This window comes from Aythya ferina, assembly GCF_964211825.1.
Source record: "Aythya ferina genome assembly, chromosome: W".
Lineage (NCBI taxonomy): Eukaryota > Metazoa > Chordata > Aves > Anseriformes > Anatidae > Aythya > Aythya ferina.
Genome location: NC_140313.1, coordinates 18360398 through 18377631, shown reverse-complemented (window position 1 = coordinate 18377631; position 17234 = coordinate 18360398). Strand labels below are relative to the sequence as shown.

General features: G+C 48.6%; 1 protein-coding gene and 1 long non-coding RNA gene across 2 annotated transcripts in view; both read left to right on the top strand.

Moving 5' to 3' along the window:
- LOC311426270 (uncharacterized protein) overlaps positions 1 to 17234 on the top strand; it is a 448189-nt gene that overhangs the window by 29023 nt on the left and 401932 nt on the right. The window lies entirely within an intron of this gene.
- Positions 6481 to 14784, top strand: LOC311426541. The gene is made up of 2 exons (XR_014686806.1): positions 6481 to 6609; positions 14612 to 14784. It is a non-coding gene; the product is annotated as an uncharacterized lncRNA (long non-coding RNA).

Here is a 17234-nt window from a genome sequence, read left to right as displayed (position 1 = left end):
TCCCTCCCATGGGATGCAGTCCTTCCTCAACTGATCTTGTGTGGGCTTCCCACAGACAGCAGCTCTTCAAGAACTGCTCCAGATATGGGTCCATATGGGGTTCATACATCAAGAGCATACTGCTCCAAGCTGAGTCCCCCACGGGCAGCAGCTCCTGCCAGGTCACCTGCTCCTGCATGGTTTCCTCCACAGGCTGCAGCGCGGAACCCTGCTCCACCGTGGTATTCCATGGGCTGCAGGGGGACAGCCTGCTTCACCATGGGCCTCACCACAGGCCGCAGGGGACTTCTGCTCTGATGCCTGGAGCACCTCTCCTCCTCCTTCTTCACTGACCTTGTCTTGTGGTTTAACCCGGCCGGCAGCTAAACACCACACAGCCGTTCGCTCACCCTCTCCCCTCCCTCTCTGGGATGGGGGTGAGAAATGGGAAAGTGAATCCCGTGAGTTGAGATAAAGACAGTTTATTAAGACAGGAAAATAATAATAATAATAACAATAATAATAATAATGATAATAGTACTACTACTAATAATGTGTACGAAACAAGTGATGCACAATGCAATTGCTCACCACCCGCTGACCGATGCCCAGCCTATCCCCGAGCAGCTGGCCCCCCCTCCCCTGGCTAGCCACCCCTATATATTGTTTAGCATGACGTCAGATGGGATGGAATACCTCCTTTGGCTAGTTTGGGTCAGCTGTCCTGGGTCTGTCCCCTCCCAGCTCCTGCTGCACCCCAAGCCTGCCCGTTGGAAGGACAGAGCTAGAAGCTGAGATGTCCTTGGCTTGGTGTAAGCACTGCTCTGCAACAATAAAAACATCAGGGTGTTATCAGCACTCTTCTCATCCTAAGCCAAAACATAGCATTCTACCAGCTACTAGGAGGAAAATTAACTCTATCCTAACTGAAACCAGTACACCTTGGTGCCTGCAAGGCTGTTTCTCATTCCTCTCTCTCTCCCAGCTGCTGTGTAGCAGCAATTGTGTTTTGTTTTGTTTTGTTTTTTTCCCTTTCTTAAATATGCTCTCACAGAGGCACAAACAACATCACTTATTGGCTCGGCTCTGGTCAGCAGTGGGGCCCTTACCTAACATGGGGCAGCTTCTAGATTCTTCTCACTGTATTAAAAGAGATGTATGTGGAGTGCTGAAATCAGAAACTTTTTTCACCTGAGTAACATCTTTAAAGTACGTGAACTCTACTCAAGATAAACAGGTTCTGTTAATTAAAACCTCTTATCATGATGATCTACTTAGCTTTGTATGGTGGAGGTAGGGTTTCATGTGGATCTTGTCCTTTTCTGTTCTACCAGTCTAACTAAACAAAATCTTCACATACCTCTAGGGAATCCTTCTTAGTTTTAAGGAGAAACAGATAATTTGTAGGGAATATGTTTCCTTTCAATAGAAAGAAATCTTTATTATTATTTCAGGCATGATTTGAGAACAATACAGATTCACAGTTTTAACATTAATATTTTTTTTGGTACAAACATTGTCATTAACATCTTTCCTGAAAACAGTCGCCTTCAATGTTTTGTGGTATGTAACAAAAAGACCGGGTTTAGTTCTACTAAATGCTGTTTGCTTTTTGTTGCACGTGGTTTGGAATAACTGTGTTTTTGCATGGGCAGTGTCAGGGGCCCTGTCAGAGCCCCTTGACTGTCAGCTATTTTGGGTGCTGTGGTGGATCCCCTCGTGCTGGAGCTTCTCACTGTGCTAGTGAAGCTCTGAAGCTTGACCTTGACTAAATGCCTTCCATAGTCTTTTGCTAAGCAATCTGGAGTGAAAGTAGTTTTGTTTGATCCATATGTTTGATTTGTTATTTTAGCATTGGAAATTACTGGGTAAGGAGATTTGTGCACGTAGAATTCAGCACTTGAATTAAAGGGGAGGTTCCCAAAAATGGAGTTTGGAATCCAAAGCTGGGCTGGGATGAAATGCCAGCTGTAGGTTTGGCACGTGGTGTTACCAGCTGTCCCTCCTCCTGAAGCTTTGCCATACTGCCAGAATAAATGCTCTCAATGAGCAGTGAATGTACTTCACTGTTTGTTCAGTGAAGCACTTAACTGGCACAGTTTCAGCAGAGTAACATCCTATGCCACTATTAGTTTCACGCAATGATATGCAGTACAAGAATTAAAGCAAATACTTTCCAATTGTAAAATCCTCAGTAAACAAGGAGCATGTGCACAGTGCAGTCAGTATATGAAGCATCACCAAGAACCACTGAAACGCTACGGGATTTTAGGCCAGTGTCTAGAAACTTCTGATTGATTTGGGAACCTGACTTCATAGGAGGGTAGGAATACGTTAAAGTATTTCAACATGAAGTGTTTTAGGACTGGAATTTGAAAGATAGCAAATGCATGGATGGAAGAAGAGGTGAAGGTGAAGAAGTGGCCAGGAGATGAGTCATGGCATAGCTATAGGCTGGCCAGATAATAAACACAGTACCATGAAGTTGCACGATAATAAAAGAATTGCACCTTTGCTCAGATGGTTAGAAACTGGCTGGATAGCCGGGCCCAAAGAGTCGTGGTAAATGGAGTCAAGTCCAGTTGGAGGCCAGTCACTAGTGGCTTTCCCCAGGGCTCAGTGCTGGGGCGGGTCCTCTTTAATATCTTCATCGATGATCTGGACGAGGGCATTGAGTGCACCCTCAGTAAGTTTGCAGATGACACCAAGCTATGCGCGTGTGTCGATCTGCTTGAGGGTAGGAAGGCTCTGCAGGAGGATCTGGATAGGCTGGACCAATGGGCTGAGGTCAACTGCATGAAGTTCAACAAGGCCAAGTGCCGGGTCCTGCACCTGGGGCACAACAACCCCAAGCAGAGCTACAGGCTGGGAGATGAGTGGATGGAGAGCTGCCAGGCAGAGAAGGACCTGGGAGTGATGGTTGATAGTCAGCTGAATATGAGCCAGCAGTGTGCTCAGGTGGCCAAGAAGGCCAACAGCATCCTGGCTTGTATCAGAAACAGTGTGACCAGCAGGGTGTCATGGTTCCGCTCGAGTGGGCAGCCGAGCTCCACCACAGCCGCTCTCTCACTCCCCCTCCTCAAAGAGGAATGGGGAGAAAATATGTCAAAAGGACTCAAGGATTGAGATAAGGACGAGAAAATCACGCAATAATTATTGTAACGGGCAAAACAGACTCGGCATAAGGAGATAGTAAGATTTATTGCCTACAACTAACAAGCGAGAGAAGTGAGAAAACAAAGGAAAAAAAAACAAAAGCACCTTCCCCCCCCATCCACCCTCTTCCACCTCCTCCCCCCGAGCGGCGCAGGGGAACGGGGAATGGGGGTTATGGTCAGTCTACAGCACTTCTTCTCTGCCGCTCCTTCTCGGTCACTCTCGTCCCCTGTGCTGTGGGGTCCCACCCACGGGATGCAGTCCTTGATGAACTGATCCGGCGTGGGCTTCCCACAGGCAGCAGCTCTTCCAGAACTGCTCCAGATATGGGTCCGTACCACGGGGTCCATCCCTCAGGAGAAAACTGCTCCAACCTGGCTCCCCTACGGGCAGCAGCTCCTGCCAGATCACCTGCTCCTGCGTGGTCTCCTCTCCACGGGCTACAGGTCCAGCCCAGAATCTGCTCCGGCAGGGGTCTTCCACAGGCGACAGCCTCCGTCGGTGCACGGCCACCTGCTCCACCGTGGTCTCCTCCACGGGCTGCAGCGTGGAACCCTGCTCCACCGTGGTACTCCATGGGCTGCAGGGGGACATCCTGCTTCACCATGGTCCTCACCACAGGCCGCAGGGGACTTCTGCTCCGGCGCCTGGAGCACCTCTCCCCCTCCTTCTACACTGACCTTGGTGCAAGGCTGTTCTCTCACTCCCTTGACTCTCCCGGCTGCTGTGTGGCGCAGCGTTTTTTCCCTGTCTTAAATATGCTCTCACAGAGGCGCAAAACAACATCGCTTATTGGCTCGGATCTGGAAAACAATGGGGCCCTTCCCAAACATGGGGCAGCTTCTAGATCTTTCTCACAGAAACCACCCCTATGGCTCCCTGCTACCAAAACCTTGCCACGTAAACCCACTACACAGGGCTAGGGAAGTGATCGTCCCCCTGTACTCGGCTCTGGTGAGGCCGCACCTCGAGTACTGTGTTCAGTTTTGGGCCCCTCGCTACAAGAAGGACATCGAGGTGCTTGAGCGGGTCCAGAGAAGGGCGACAAAGCTGGTGAGGGGCCTGGAGAACAAGTCCTACGAGGAGCGGCTGAGGGAGCTGGGCTTGTTCAGCCTGGAGAAAAGGAGGCTCAGGGGTGACCTTATTGCTCTCTACAGGTACCTTAAAGGAGGCTGTAGCGAGGTGGGGGTTGGTCTGTTCTCCCACGTGCCTGGTGACAGGACGAGGGGGAATGGGCTTAAGTTGCGCCAGGGGAGTTTTAGGTTAGATGTTAGGAAGAACTTCTTTACCGAAAGGGTTGTTAGACATTGGAACAGGCTGCCCAGGGAAGTGGTGGAGTCACCATCCCTGGAAGTCTTTAAAAGACATTTAGATGTAGAGCTTAGGGATATGGTTTAGTGGGGATTGTTAGCGTTAGGTCAGAGGTTGGACTCGATGATCTTGAGGTCTCTTCCAACCTAGAAATTCTGTGATTCTGTGATTCTGAGATATATGCTTGTCCTCAGAAACAACTTAATATTTTCTTGGTCCACGGGTATTGAAGTCAAACCCTGTGGCAAACAGGTCTTCAGAGTATTGAAGTGGTTGGACTTTTTACCTTGGCAGGTGTCCTTCTCTCTGTTTTTCCTTGGAGCAGGCTGCTCACTGGCTTAGCTGGCACAGGATACACCACCATAGCATTGCCTCCAGTGTAGCCTTGTTGCAGGCTGTCCTGGCATCTTGAATTGACATGGGGTGAAAGCATGTATTTGGGAAACATTGCATTACCAGGTTACACATGGGCTGGCTTGACAAAATGGTGAGAGAGTGCTGCAAATATGCTCTTTTAGCTTTCTCAGTTATTCAGGAAGGTAGTGATAGTGTCAGGATGGTAAGCTTATTTAGTGAAGTGTCTGGCAAAAAACTTTGCTCCTAGTGTGACAGAATAAAGGATAAAGAATTGGTTGGCTGGTTGCAGCCAAAGGGTTGTGGTCAACAGTTCTATATCTGGGTGGAGGCTGGTCACAAGTGTCCAACCCTCAGGGGTCGGTCTTGGGTCTGGTACTCTCCAACATCTTTATCAACGACATAGATGACAGAATCAAGTGCACCCTCAGCAAGTTTACAGATGACACCAAATTGAGCGGTGCAGTTGATACAATAGAGGGAAGGGATGCCAGCCAGAGGGACCTGGATAGGCTGGAGAAGTGGGCCCATGAAAACTTAATGAGGTTCAACAAGGCCAAGGGCAAGGTGTTGCACTTGGGCTGGGGCAATCCCAGGTATTTATATAGACTGGGAGGAGAAGAACTTAAGAGCAGCCCTGCAGAGAAGGACTTGGGGGTCCTGCTGGACGAGAAGCTGGACATGAGACGGTAGTGCACGCTTGCAGCCCCGAAGGCCAACTATGTCCTGGGCTGCCTTAAAAAAGAGGTGGCCAGCAGGGAGAGGGAGGTGATTGTCCCCCTCTACTCTGCTCTTGTGAGACCCCACCTGGAATACTACGTGCAGGCCTGGGGCCCCCAGCACAAGAAGGATGTGGAGCTCTTGGAACAGGTCCAGAGGAGGGCCACTAAGATGATCAGAGGGCTGGAGCACCTCTCCTATGCAGAAAGGTTGAGGGAACTGGGCTTGTTTGAAGACCTCATTGCAGCCTTCCAGTACTTGAAGGGAGCGTATAAACAGGAGGGGAAACGCCTGTTTACATGTGTTGATAGTGATAGGACAAGGGGGAATAGTTTTACACTAAGACAAGGGAGATTTAGGTTAGAAATTAGGAGAAAGTTTTTCACTCAGAGGGTGGTGAGGCACTGGAACAGGTTGCCCAGAGAGGTTGTGGATGCCCCATCCCTGGAGGCATTCAAGGCCAGGCTCTGGGCAGCCTGCCCTAGTGGTTGGCAACCCTGCCCAGAGTAGGGGGGTTGAAACTAGATGATCTTTAAGGTCCTTTTCAATCCAGGCCATTCTATGATTCTATGACAGCCCTACCTCCAGTTTTAAGCAGTAATCACAGTTGACTGGGTTAGTTTTTGAGGTTTTATTCCATATAAGCCCTGCAATTTTTCACTTAATATCTACTTTCCCACAAGTTAACATTATGGCCAAAAGTTATCTGGGGTTGACAGACAACAGACAGAGTATTGTGCTGTATACCTGCCAGTAAAATAAATAGACAAATATAAGATTTCTGTCACTTAACAATTGGCTTTGAATTCATTTGTATGATGAACGTAAGGCCAGCTTTCTTATGCACTTCCATCTCTCCCCTCCATGCTTCCACTCTTTTGGCAAAGCAAGTTTATTTTGTTGAAGGTTTTATTTTCTGCTGAAAATGTTGAGGGATTTCTTGAAACAGCAAAAATCCCATGGCTTGCTGTAGCTGAGCAAACCAAGCTACCAGGGCAACTATGAGAAGTTCCCATGACAGTGTTCCCACATCGCCCAACTGAGGAATTCAGGAAAATATTGTTACCAGTAGCTGGCCTCAAGGACAAGGTCTATGTGAATGCTAATCACAAGGGGGTTGTTTTCTTGCAGGTGGGGTTGTTTTCTTGTAGCTGTTTGTCGTGGTTTAACCCGGCTGGCAGCTAAACACCACGCAGCCGTTCACTCACCCTCCCCCCTCCCTCTCTGGGACGGGGGAGAGAAATGGAAAGTGAAGCTCGTGAGTTGAGATGAAGACAGTTTAATAAGACAGGAAAATAATAATAATAATAATAATAATAATAATACAATGATGATAATAGTACTACTACTAATAATATGTACAAACAAGTGATGCACAATGCAATTGCTCACCACCCGCTGACCGATGCCCAGCTTAACCCCGAGCAGTCCGGCCCCCTCCCCCCCGGCTAGCCACCCCTATATATTGTTTAGCATGACGTCAGATGGTATGGAATACCCCTTTGGCTAGTTTGGGTCACCTGTCCTGGGTCTGTCCCCTCCCAGCTCTTACTGCACCCCCCCAGCCTGCCCGTTGGCAGGACAGAGCAAAGGCTGAGATGTCCTTGGCTTAGTATAAGCACTGCTCTGCAACAATTAAAGCATCGGGGTGTTATCAGCACTCTTCTCATTCTAAGCCAAAACACAGCATTCCACCAGCTACTAGGAAGAAAATTAATTCTGTGCTAACTGAAACCAGGACATCTATCCACCCCTTATTCCATACCATTTATGTCATGCTCAGGTTACACTCTTTTCCATACATTCTAATTAGTCACCTATAGTAATCATGGTAGTGATAACATACAGTATAATATACTATTTAACATGGTGCAATTCAGTTCATGGGCTATTCTCACCCAGTATTAAATCTCCTTGAGGTACACACCGGACCTCTCCGTTCTTTTGCATCACCCACCAAGTATATCCAGGTCCCTGAGCGAAAACAATTCCACAAATAGGTTTGCCTTTTCCTGAGGCAGGAGTAGCCCAGACTGTTTTACCCAGCATATTTTTTACATGCACTACAGGAACTTTATCCCCATCTACAGTACGTAACAGGTTTGATTGGGCAGGTCCAGCTCGGTTGGTAGATCCCCTAGTATTGACTAACCAGGTGGCCTTTGCCAAATGCGTATCCCAGTTTTTGAACGTCCCAGCGCCCATTGCTTTCAAGGTAGTCTTTAACAGGCCATTGTATCGTTCAACTTTCCCGGAGGCTGGTGCATGATAGGGGATGTGATACACCCATTCAATACCATGTTCTTTGGCCCAAGTGTCTATAAGGTTGTTTCGGAAGTGAGTCCCATTGTCTGATTCTATTCTTTCTGGGGTGCCATGTCGCCATAGGACTTGCTTTTCAAGGCCCAGGATGGTGTTCCGGGCGGTAGCATGAGGCACAGGATATGTTTCCAGCCATCCGGTGGTTGCTTCCACCATTGTAAGTACGTGGCGCTTGCCATTGCGAGTTTGAGGGAGTGTGATGTAATCAATCTGCCAGGCCTCTCCATATTTATATTTCAGCCATCGTCCTCCATACCAAAGAGGCTTTGACCGTTTGGCTTGCTTGATTGCAGCACATGTTTCACAGTCATGAATAACCTGTGCTATAGCGTCCATGGTCAAGTCCACCCCTCGATCACGAGCCCATCTGTATGTTGCATCTCTACCTTGATGGCCTGAGGTGTCATGGGCCCATCGGGCTATAAATAATTCACCTTTATGCTGCCAATCCAGGTCCACCTGAGCTACTTCAATCTTAGCAGCCTGATCCACCTGCTGGTTGTTTTGATGTTCTTCAGTAGCCCGATTCTTGGGCACATGAGCATCTACGTGGCGTACTTTCACAGCCAGGTTCTCTACCCGAGCAGCAATATCTTGCCACAATGCAGCAGCCCAGATAGGTTTGCCCCTACGCTGCCAGTTGTTTTGCTTCCATTGCTGTAACCATCCCCACAGGGCATTTGCTACCATCCATGAATCGGTGTAGAGATAGAGAACTGGCCATTTTTCTCGTTCAGCAATGTCTAAAGCCAGCTGAATGGCTTTCACTTCTGCAAACTGACTCGATTCACCTTCTCCCTCAGCAGCTTCTGCAACTCGTCGCGTAGGACTCCATACAGCAGCCTTCCATCTCCGATGCTTCCCCACAATACGACAGGACCCATCAGTGAACAGGGCATATTTCTTTTCATTCTCTGGCAACTGGTTGTACAGTGGGGCTTCTTCAGCACGACCCACCTCCTCCTCTGATGATATCCCAAAGTATTTGCCTTCTGGCCAGTCCATGATCACTTCCAATATTCCTGGGCGACTGGGGTTTCCTATTCGAGCCCGCTGAGTAATCAGTGCAACCCACTTGCTCCATGTAGCATCAGTTGCATGATGCGTAGAGGGGACCCTTCCCTTGAACATCCAGCCTAGTACCGGTAATCGGGGTGCTAGGAGGAGCTGCGCTTCAGTACCGACCACCTCCGAAGCAGATCGAACTCCTTCATATGCTGCCAATATCTCCTTTTCAGTTGGAGTATAGCGGGCCTCAGATCCTCTGTATCCCCGACTCCAAAACCCCAGAGGCCGACCTCGAGTTTCCCCAGGTTCTTTCTGCCAGAGGCTCCAGGTGGGGCCGTTCTCCCCGGCTGCAGTGTAGAGCACATTCTTTACATCTGGTCCTGTTCGAACTGGCCCAAGGGCTACTGCATGGACTATTTCCTGCTTGATTTGTTCAAAGGCTTGTCGTTGTTCAGGGCCCCATTCAAACTCATTCTTCTTACGAGTTACTTGGTAGAGTGGGTTTACAATCAGACTGTAATTTGGGATGTGCATTCTCCAAAACCCCACAACACCTAGGAAAGTCTGTGTTTCTTTTTTGTTAGTTGGTGGAGACATAGCTGTTATTTTGTTGATCACATCCATTGGGATTTGACGACGTCCATCTTGCCATTTTATTCCTAAAAACTGGATCTCCCGTGCAGGTCCTTTGACTTTATTTTGTTTTATGGCAAAACCGGCTTTCAGAAGGATTTGGACTATTTTCTTCCCTTTCTCGAAAACTTCCTCTGCTGTGTCACCCCACACAATAATGTCATCGATGTACTGCAGGTGTTCAGGAGCTTCCCCCTGCTCTAGCGCAGACTGGATCACTCCATGGCAAATGGTAGGGCTGTGTTTCCACCCCTGGGGCAGCCTATTCCAAGTATATTGGACTCCCCTCCAAGTGAAGGCAAATTGTGGCCTGCACTCTGCTGCTAGAGGGATGGAGAAAAATGCATTAGCGATATCAATTGTGGCGTACCACTTGGCTGCCTTCGATTCAAGTTCATACTGAAGTTCCAGCATGTCCGGCACTGCAGCACTCAGTGGTGGCGTGACTTCGTTCAGGCCGCGATAGTCCACTGTTAGTCTCCACTCGCCATTAGACTTTCGCACTGGCCATATGGGACTATTGAAAGGTGAATGAGTCTTGCTGATCACTCCTTGGCTCTCCAATTGACGAATTAGCTTATGGATGGGAATCAGGGAGTCTCGGTTGGTGCGATATTGCTGCCGGTGCACAGTTGTGGTAGCAATTGGCACTTGCTGTTCTTCGACCCTCAGCAACCCCACAACAGAGGGGTCCTCTGAGAGACCAGGCAAGGTAGATAATTGTTTAATGCCCTCTGTCTCTAAGGCAGCAATACCAAAAGCCCACCGGAACCCTTTTGGGTCCTTGCAGTATCCTCTTCTAAGATAGTCTATGCCAAGGATACATGGAGCATCCGGACCAGTCACAATGCGGTGCTTTTCCCACTCATTCCCAGTCAGACTCACTTCAGCCTCCAATACAGTCAACTGCTGAGATCCCCCTGTCACTCCACAAATATAGATGGGCTCTGGTCCTTTATAGCTCGATGGCATTATAGTACATTGTGCACCGGTGTCTACTAAAGCCTTATACTTCTGTGCGCGTGATGTGCCAGGCCATCGAATCCACACAGTCCAATAAACTCGATTGTCCCTTTCCTCCCCCTGGCTGGAGGCAGGGCCCCCCTAATCCTGGTCAGAATCTTCCTCGTTTCTGTGTTTGAAGGACTGTCTGCTGGAAGTTGGAGCAGCAAACTTTTCGGAGAATCCCTTTTTCCTGATTGTTTTCTTTTGCAACTCACGTACCCGTGCCTCTAGGGTCGCGGTAGATTTTCCATCCCACTTTCTCATGTCCTCTCCATGGTCTCGTAAGTAAAACCACAGGGTGGCACGGGGTGAGTACCCACCATATCGTCTTCCTTGTGTGGGTGAACGCCTACCCCTGACAGCTGAGACACTGCTTTGTACAGGTGCGAAGGAGAATAATCTCTCTTCAAGTTGGTGAACCTTTTCAGAAAGTTTCTCCCAAGTGTTCTCCTTTGGTCGGTGGGCACTGGTTGGTTCAGGTGGGGAGGACAATAGATTCTCTTCAAGTTGGTGAACCTTTTCAGAAAGTTTCTCCACAGCTGAGACGCAGGCCTGTAAGGAAGAGGAGAGACTTTCTTCGTACTGCCGGAGTTGTTTAGCCGCTTCACCCACTGTGGGTTCCTCATCCTCTTTCCAGGCCATTATTGCCAATGAGCTGGCATATGATGATGGTGCACTCCGTACAAACTTCCGCCACATGGGTCGTGTACACTTGACTTCATCTGGATCTGTGGATGTTTGTTTGAGGTCTGGATCCTCATAAATCACTTCCCGTACGGCTAATTCCCTCAGGTACTGGATTCCCTTCTCCATAGTGGTCCACTTGCCTGGTAGACATAAAATATCTTCCTTGAAGGGATACCTTTCCCTCACAGCTGAGAGGAGACGCCTCCAGAGGCTGGTGGGTCGTGCTCCATCTGCAATTGCTTTGTCAATGCCGGCGTCTCGAGCAAGGGATCCCAGCCGCTTGGCTTCCCTGCCGTCTAATTCCACACAATTGGCTCCAGAGTCCCAGCACCGGAGCAGCCAGGTGACAAGCTGCTCACCTATACAGCGACCAAAATCTTTTCGCACATCTCGTAGCTCGCGCTCGTTTAGGCTTCGGGTAGTTACTGTTGCTCTTTCGGCATCCTCATCTTCCTCCTCCTGAATCCTTGACGGCCCAGCGTCGTCATCATCTTCGTCATCTCTATACTTAGTTTTGGCAGAAGCCTTACCTGGATTGGCAGAAGACTCTCTGCGTTCTAAACGACTTGAATTTCTATACCATATTTTCACCTTCTCTACAGGGGCAGCTTGCACTGCTACTGCTCGTTTCTCTGACTTTGTTACAGGGTCTGCCACAGGGGTTGGAATGCCCTCTGCAGGGTCAACTTGCACTGCTACAGCTCGTTTCTCTGACACGGCCACAGGAGCTGGAGCGGCTACAGGAGCTGGAGTTGGAGCTGGAGCAGTTGCAGGAGCTGGGACTGGAGCAGCAGTAGGAGCTGGAGCTGGAGCGGCTTCAGGAGCTGGAGCTGGAGCGGCTTCAGGAGCTGGGACTGGAGCGGCTGCAGGAGCTGGGACTGGAGCAGCTGCAGGAGCTGGAGCTGGAGCGACTGCAGGAACTGGGACTGGAGCAGCTGCAGGAGCTGGAGCTGGAGCAGCTTCAGGAGCTGGGACTGGAGCAGTTGCAGGAGCTGGAGCTGGAGCGGCTGCAGGAGCTGGGACTGGAGCGGCTGCAGGAGCTGGGACTGGAGCGGCTGCAGGAGCTGGGACTGGAGCGGCTGCAGGAGCTGGAGCTGGAGCAGCTTCAGGAGCTGGGACTGGAGCGGCTGCAGGAGCTGGGACTGGAGCGGCTGCAGGAGCTGGAGCTGGAGCGGCTGCAGGAGCTGGGACTGGAGCGGCTGCAGGAGCTGGGACTGGAGCGGCTGCAGGAGCTGGGACTGGAGCGGCTGCAGGAGCTGGGACTGGAGCGGCTGCAGGAGCTGGGACTGGAGCGGCTGCAGAATCCACCGTAGGGGTCACAGTGGCCGTTGGATCTGTCACAGGGTTTGGAGTGGCCGCAGGGTCTGTCAGTAAGTTAACAGCAGTATCAATGGCAGCTCGATAGGCATGAGCCAGGCCCCAGCACGTTACAATGATTTGTGTTACTTTGGAACTGCCAGAATCATTACACCTTTTTTTCAAGCATTCTGCCAGTTTTTGAGGATTTTGCCATTGTTCAGGGGTGAATTTCCAACACACTGGGGGTGCCAACTGCTCTAGATGCCTGCCCATATCCACCCATACTCCCTGCCACCCGCAACTATACTGCCTCCGGGCAGATCTCCGGATGAGCTTCCTAAGTAGTTGTTTAACTTTAAGCAGAACTTGAAGTGCATTCAGGAGGCAGAACAACAGGACTATGCTGGTCTGAGTATCCCAAGGATATTCAATATCTTGGAGAGCTATTGTAATAAACTCGGAGGATAAGAGGGTGGTGAAGGAGGAAGGGAGAGTGATCAAGGAGGGTACAGGGGTGGTGAAGGAGAAAGGGAGAGTGATTAAGTAAGAAAAATTATCTTCCCCTTTCCCCTCCACAGATTGACTCCCTAATGGAAAAAGGCAACAGATACAATTGCTAATAGTTTCCAAAATACAGTTTCCAAAGTATAGAATCGAAGATGTTACTGAGTACAAATACCAGGTTAGAGTCATGGCCAGATATTTCATCATCTCATAAGCCACTGATACAACACACAGTACCATAACGGTCTGAAACCAGGGCCCGGAGAGGATAAACAACATGACAGAGAGCACATACGGAAAATAACGTGCTATAATACTCAATTTGGAAAACAGGCGCAGCACAGTTGAGATTAAAGCAATCAGCATTATGACAAGTGACTATTAAGCAGGTCTAATACTTATACCAATTTTAGTTTAACACACTCTGGTCAGATCTGCCGTTATCTCAACCTTTCGAGCCCCACGTTGGGCGCCAAAAAGACTGTCGTGGTTTAACCCGGCTGGCAGCTAAACACCACGCAGCCGTTCGCTCACCCTCCCCCCTCCCTCTCTGGGACGGGGGAGAGAAATGGAAAGTGAAGCTCGTGAGTTGAGATGAAGACAGTTTAATAAGACAGGAAAATAATAATAATAATAATAATAATAATAATAATACAATGATGATAATCACAGAATCACAGAATTTTCTAGGTTGGAAGAGACCTCAAGGTCATCGAGTCCAACCTCCAACCTAACGCTAACAGCCCTCCACTAAACCATATCCCTAAGCTGTACATCTAAGCGTCTTTTGAAGACTTCCAGGGATGGTGACTCCACCACTTCCCTGGGCAGCCTGTTCCAATGCCTCACAACCCTTTCTGTAAAGAAGTTCTTCCTAACATCTAACCTAAAACTCCCCTGGCTCAACTTAAGCCCATTCCCCCTCGTCCTGTCACCACGCACGTGGGAGAACAGGCCAACCCCCACCTCTCTACAGCCTCCTTTAAGGTATCTGTAAAGAGCAATAAGGTCACCCCTGAGCCTCCTCTTCTCCAGGCTGAACAAGCCCAGCTCCCTCAGCCGCTCCTCGTAGGACTTGTTCTCCAGGCCCCTCACCAGCTTCGTCGCCCTTCTCTGCACCCGCTCAAGCACCTCGATGTCCTTCTTGTAGCGAGGGGCCCAAAACTGAACACAGTACTCGAGGTGCGGCCTCACCAGAGCTGAGTACAGGGGGACGATCACCTCCCTAGCCCTGCTGGTCACGCTGTTCCTAATACAAGCCAGGATGCCGTTGGCCTTCTTGGCCACCTGAGCACACTGCTGGCTCATATTCAGCCGACTGTCCACCATCACTCCCAGGTCCTTCTCTGCCTGGCAGCTTTCCAACCATTCCTCTCCCAGCCTGTAGCTCTGCTTGGGGTTATTGCGCCCCAGGTGCAGGACCCGGCACTTGGCCTTGTTAAACTTCATGCAGTTGACCTCAGCCCATCGGTGCAGCCTATCCAGATCCTCCTGCAGAGCTTTCCTACCCTCAAGCAGATCGACACACGCGCATAGCTTGGTGTCATCTGCAAACTTACTGAGGGTGCACCACAATCGCCCAATTGAGGAATTCAGAAAAATATTGTTACCAGTAGCTGGCTTCAAGGACAAGGTCTATGTGACTGCTAATCACAAGGGGGTTGTTTTCTTGCAGGTGGGGTTGTTTTCTTGTAGTTGTTTGTCTGAGTGCTTTTGACCAATAATCTTGTGTGAAACACTGTCCACCCCTGTTAAGTTCTCTATAAAAGTTAGGCTATTCGGGCAATAAATTGGAGCATGATCTGACTCTACTGGTGTCTGTCGTCCTTTCAGCCGTGCTTCCTGCAACACTGAAAATGCAGGAAATTCAGACAGCTCTCTTGGAAGCTCCCCAAAACTAATACAAACAAGATACATATGCTTCTCTTAAAGTAACTAAAAATAAAATAAATTCTTTGAAACCATTTAGCTGTAGAAATTCCCCTGTAAAGAGGAATGGGAAGTTTAAATCATTATAATTGTGGATGCTGATAAATTATGTTATCAAGGTGAAATTCCCTGGAGTGCCAACTTGTATATTCCACACAAAAGAGTATATCACACGGGAGTTTATAATAGCTGCATTACAAGCAGGTGTGGAAGAGCTAACTACTGAATATCCAGAAATGTAAATGCTTGAAGTACTCCTTAGCATCTATAAGGCTAGCTGGAAATAATCTGATGGAGAATGAACTGAAGCTGTCCATTCATCTAGACTTTTCTGTGGACACAGCTGATGGATCAGGAACAGTTTACCAAATTTTTCCTCCTTGATTGTCCCTGGTGAAAAAAAAGAATGGCAATAGCTGTCTGTCTGAGGTTAATTTGGTGTTCTTTGCCTTTTTGACGGGTGTTCAGTATACAGTCTCTGTATCCTTGTTTTCCATTGTAGACAAAATTGCCTTTAAAGTCATATTTGCATCATGAAAGTGGTAGCTGATTACAATTACAAGCTTTTATGTTTTCAAAAAAAAAATTTTTTTTTTGGGGGGGGGGCGGGGAATCTCATTGAAAATACTCCATGTGAAGAATTACAGTGAGGTATCACAGTAAGAGGCTCAGAAGTGAAGAAAGGCCATTTGTTATAAGGTTGCCTGAGCAACTGATTTAAAGATCAAAGCCGAATTTCCTTAAGTGGTATATTCTTTATTGCAGCGCTGGATGCACGGGGGATCCTTCCGCCTATCGTGCATGTTTGAAGTGACAAACTATCTCGTATTTATACAGCAAAACAATGAATATTCAATTAGCACCTATACATATTCATTATCTAACCCCGCCTACCCTCGCTTCGTATGCTAATCAGCTTATCAGTCCTTGCGCTTGCGCAAAGCCTTCCAAGAATTGTGGGCCAGGGTCTCCAGGATGTGGGCAGTGGTCTTTGGGAGGAAGGCCGTAGGTCTTCCTCGTAATGCACTTTCTTAATCAGTTGTTTTCCAGGCTGTAAAAATGCTGAGTTGTCTTTCGGTTTAACTGAGGGTCGGCGGATAACAAGATGTCTCAGTTAACAAGACATAACAGACAGTTGACTCAAGTTATCTCAAGTCTCAGCCTGACTGAGTGTTAACGGATAATGGGGTGTTTTCAAATAACAAAATGCTTAAACGTAACAGAAGGTCTACAGATAACAAGATGTTGTTTACTTTGTCCTTGCTAACTTTTAGTCACAAGTTCTATTCTATCCTAAAGTAAGTTTATACAATATCAAACCACAAGCTTTATTCTATCCTAAAGTGAGTTTATACTATATCATGTCATCAAAAAGCACATATAAACTGTGTTTTGGAACTAGTAGATGCGCTCTCTCCTGCTTGTGGGGCGCCCGCCATTGCAATCGCGAATAAATTACTACTTCACTGAGATCCTCACCTGAGCCTAAGTTATTGGCTACAGAGTGTTTCTCACAATTTGGGGGCTCGTCCGGGATCCAGTCACCTACTGGGGAGCCCCACCGCCGCAGCAGCAGGAAGGCATGCCCCGCTGATTTCAGCGGTCCTGTGCATCAACGGTGGCGGTTCTGCGGAAAGCTGACAGAGGGCCCGAGACTGGTTAAAGAGGCAGGATCCGTGAAGTAGTGGGGAAAGGAAGAAGGTAGGCACTCCGGGTTTTTAAGAATCGATCCGGTAACTCTGTGCACAGACCAAGGTAAGAAATATTAAGTATTGCCTTGGGGGTCGGGTGATCTGGTATATGGTAAGCCCTTGCACGGGGAAGTGCTTGGCGGTACACCCTCATCTTTCAGTACGTTGGTGTGTGGTACACTGCAGAAGGGAAAATTCTGTAGCACATACTGGTGAGGGTTAGGAAAGATGGGAAGTACGAGTTCCAGGGAATCTGGTAAACTCATAGGTGTGCGGTAATGCTTGCACGGGGAAGTGCTTGGCGGTACACCCCCATTTTTCAGTACGTTGGTGTGTGGTACACTGCAGAAGGGAAAATTCTGTAGCACATACTGGTGAGGGTTAGGAAAAATGGGAAAATATGAGTTCCAGGGGACAGGGAGATATCCCTGGGGGAGTGCCTGATTCAAAGATCGAAGCCGAAATTCCTTTAAGTGGTATATTCTTTATTGCAGCGCTGGATGCACGGGGGATCTCTCCACCTATCGTGCATACCTTAAAGCGGAAAGCAGTCTTGAATTTATACAATCAATCTATCAATATTCTACAAGCACCTATACATATGCATTACCTATCCCCGCCTTCCCTCGCTTCTCA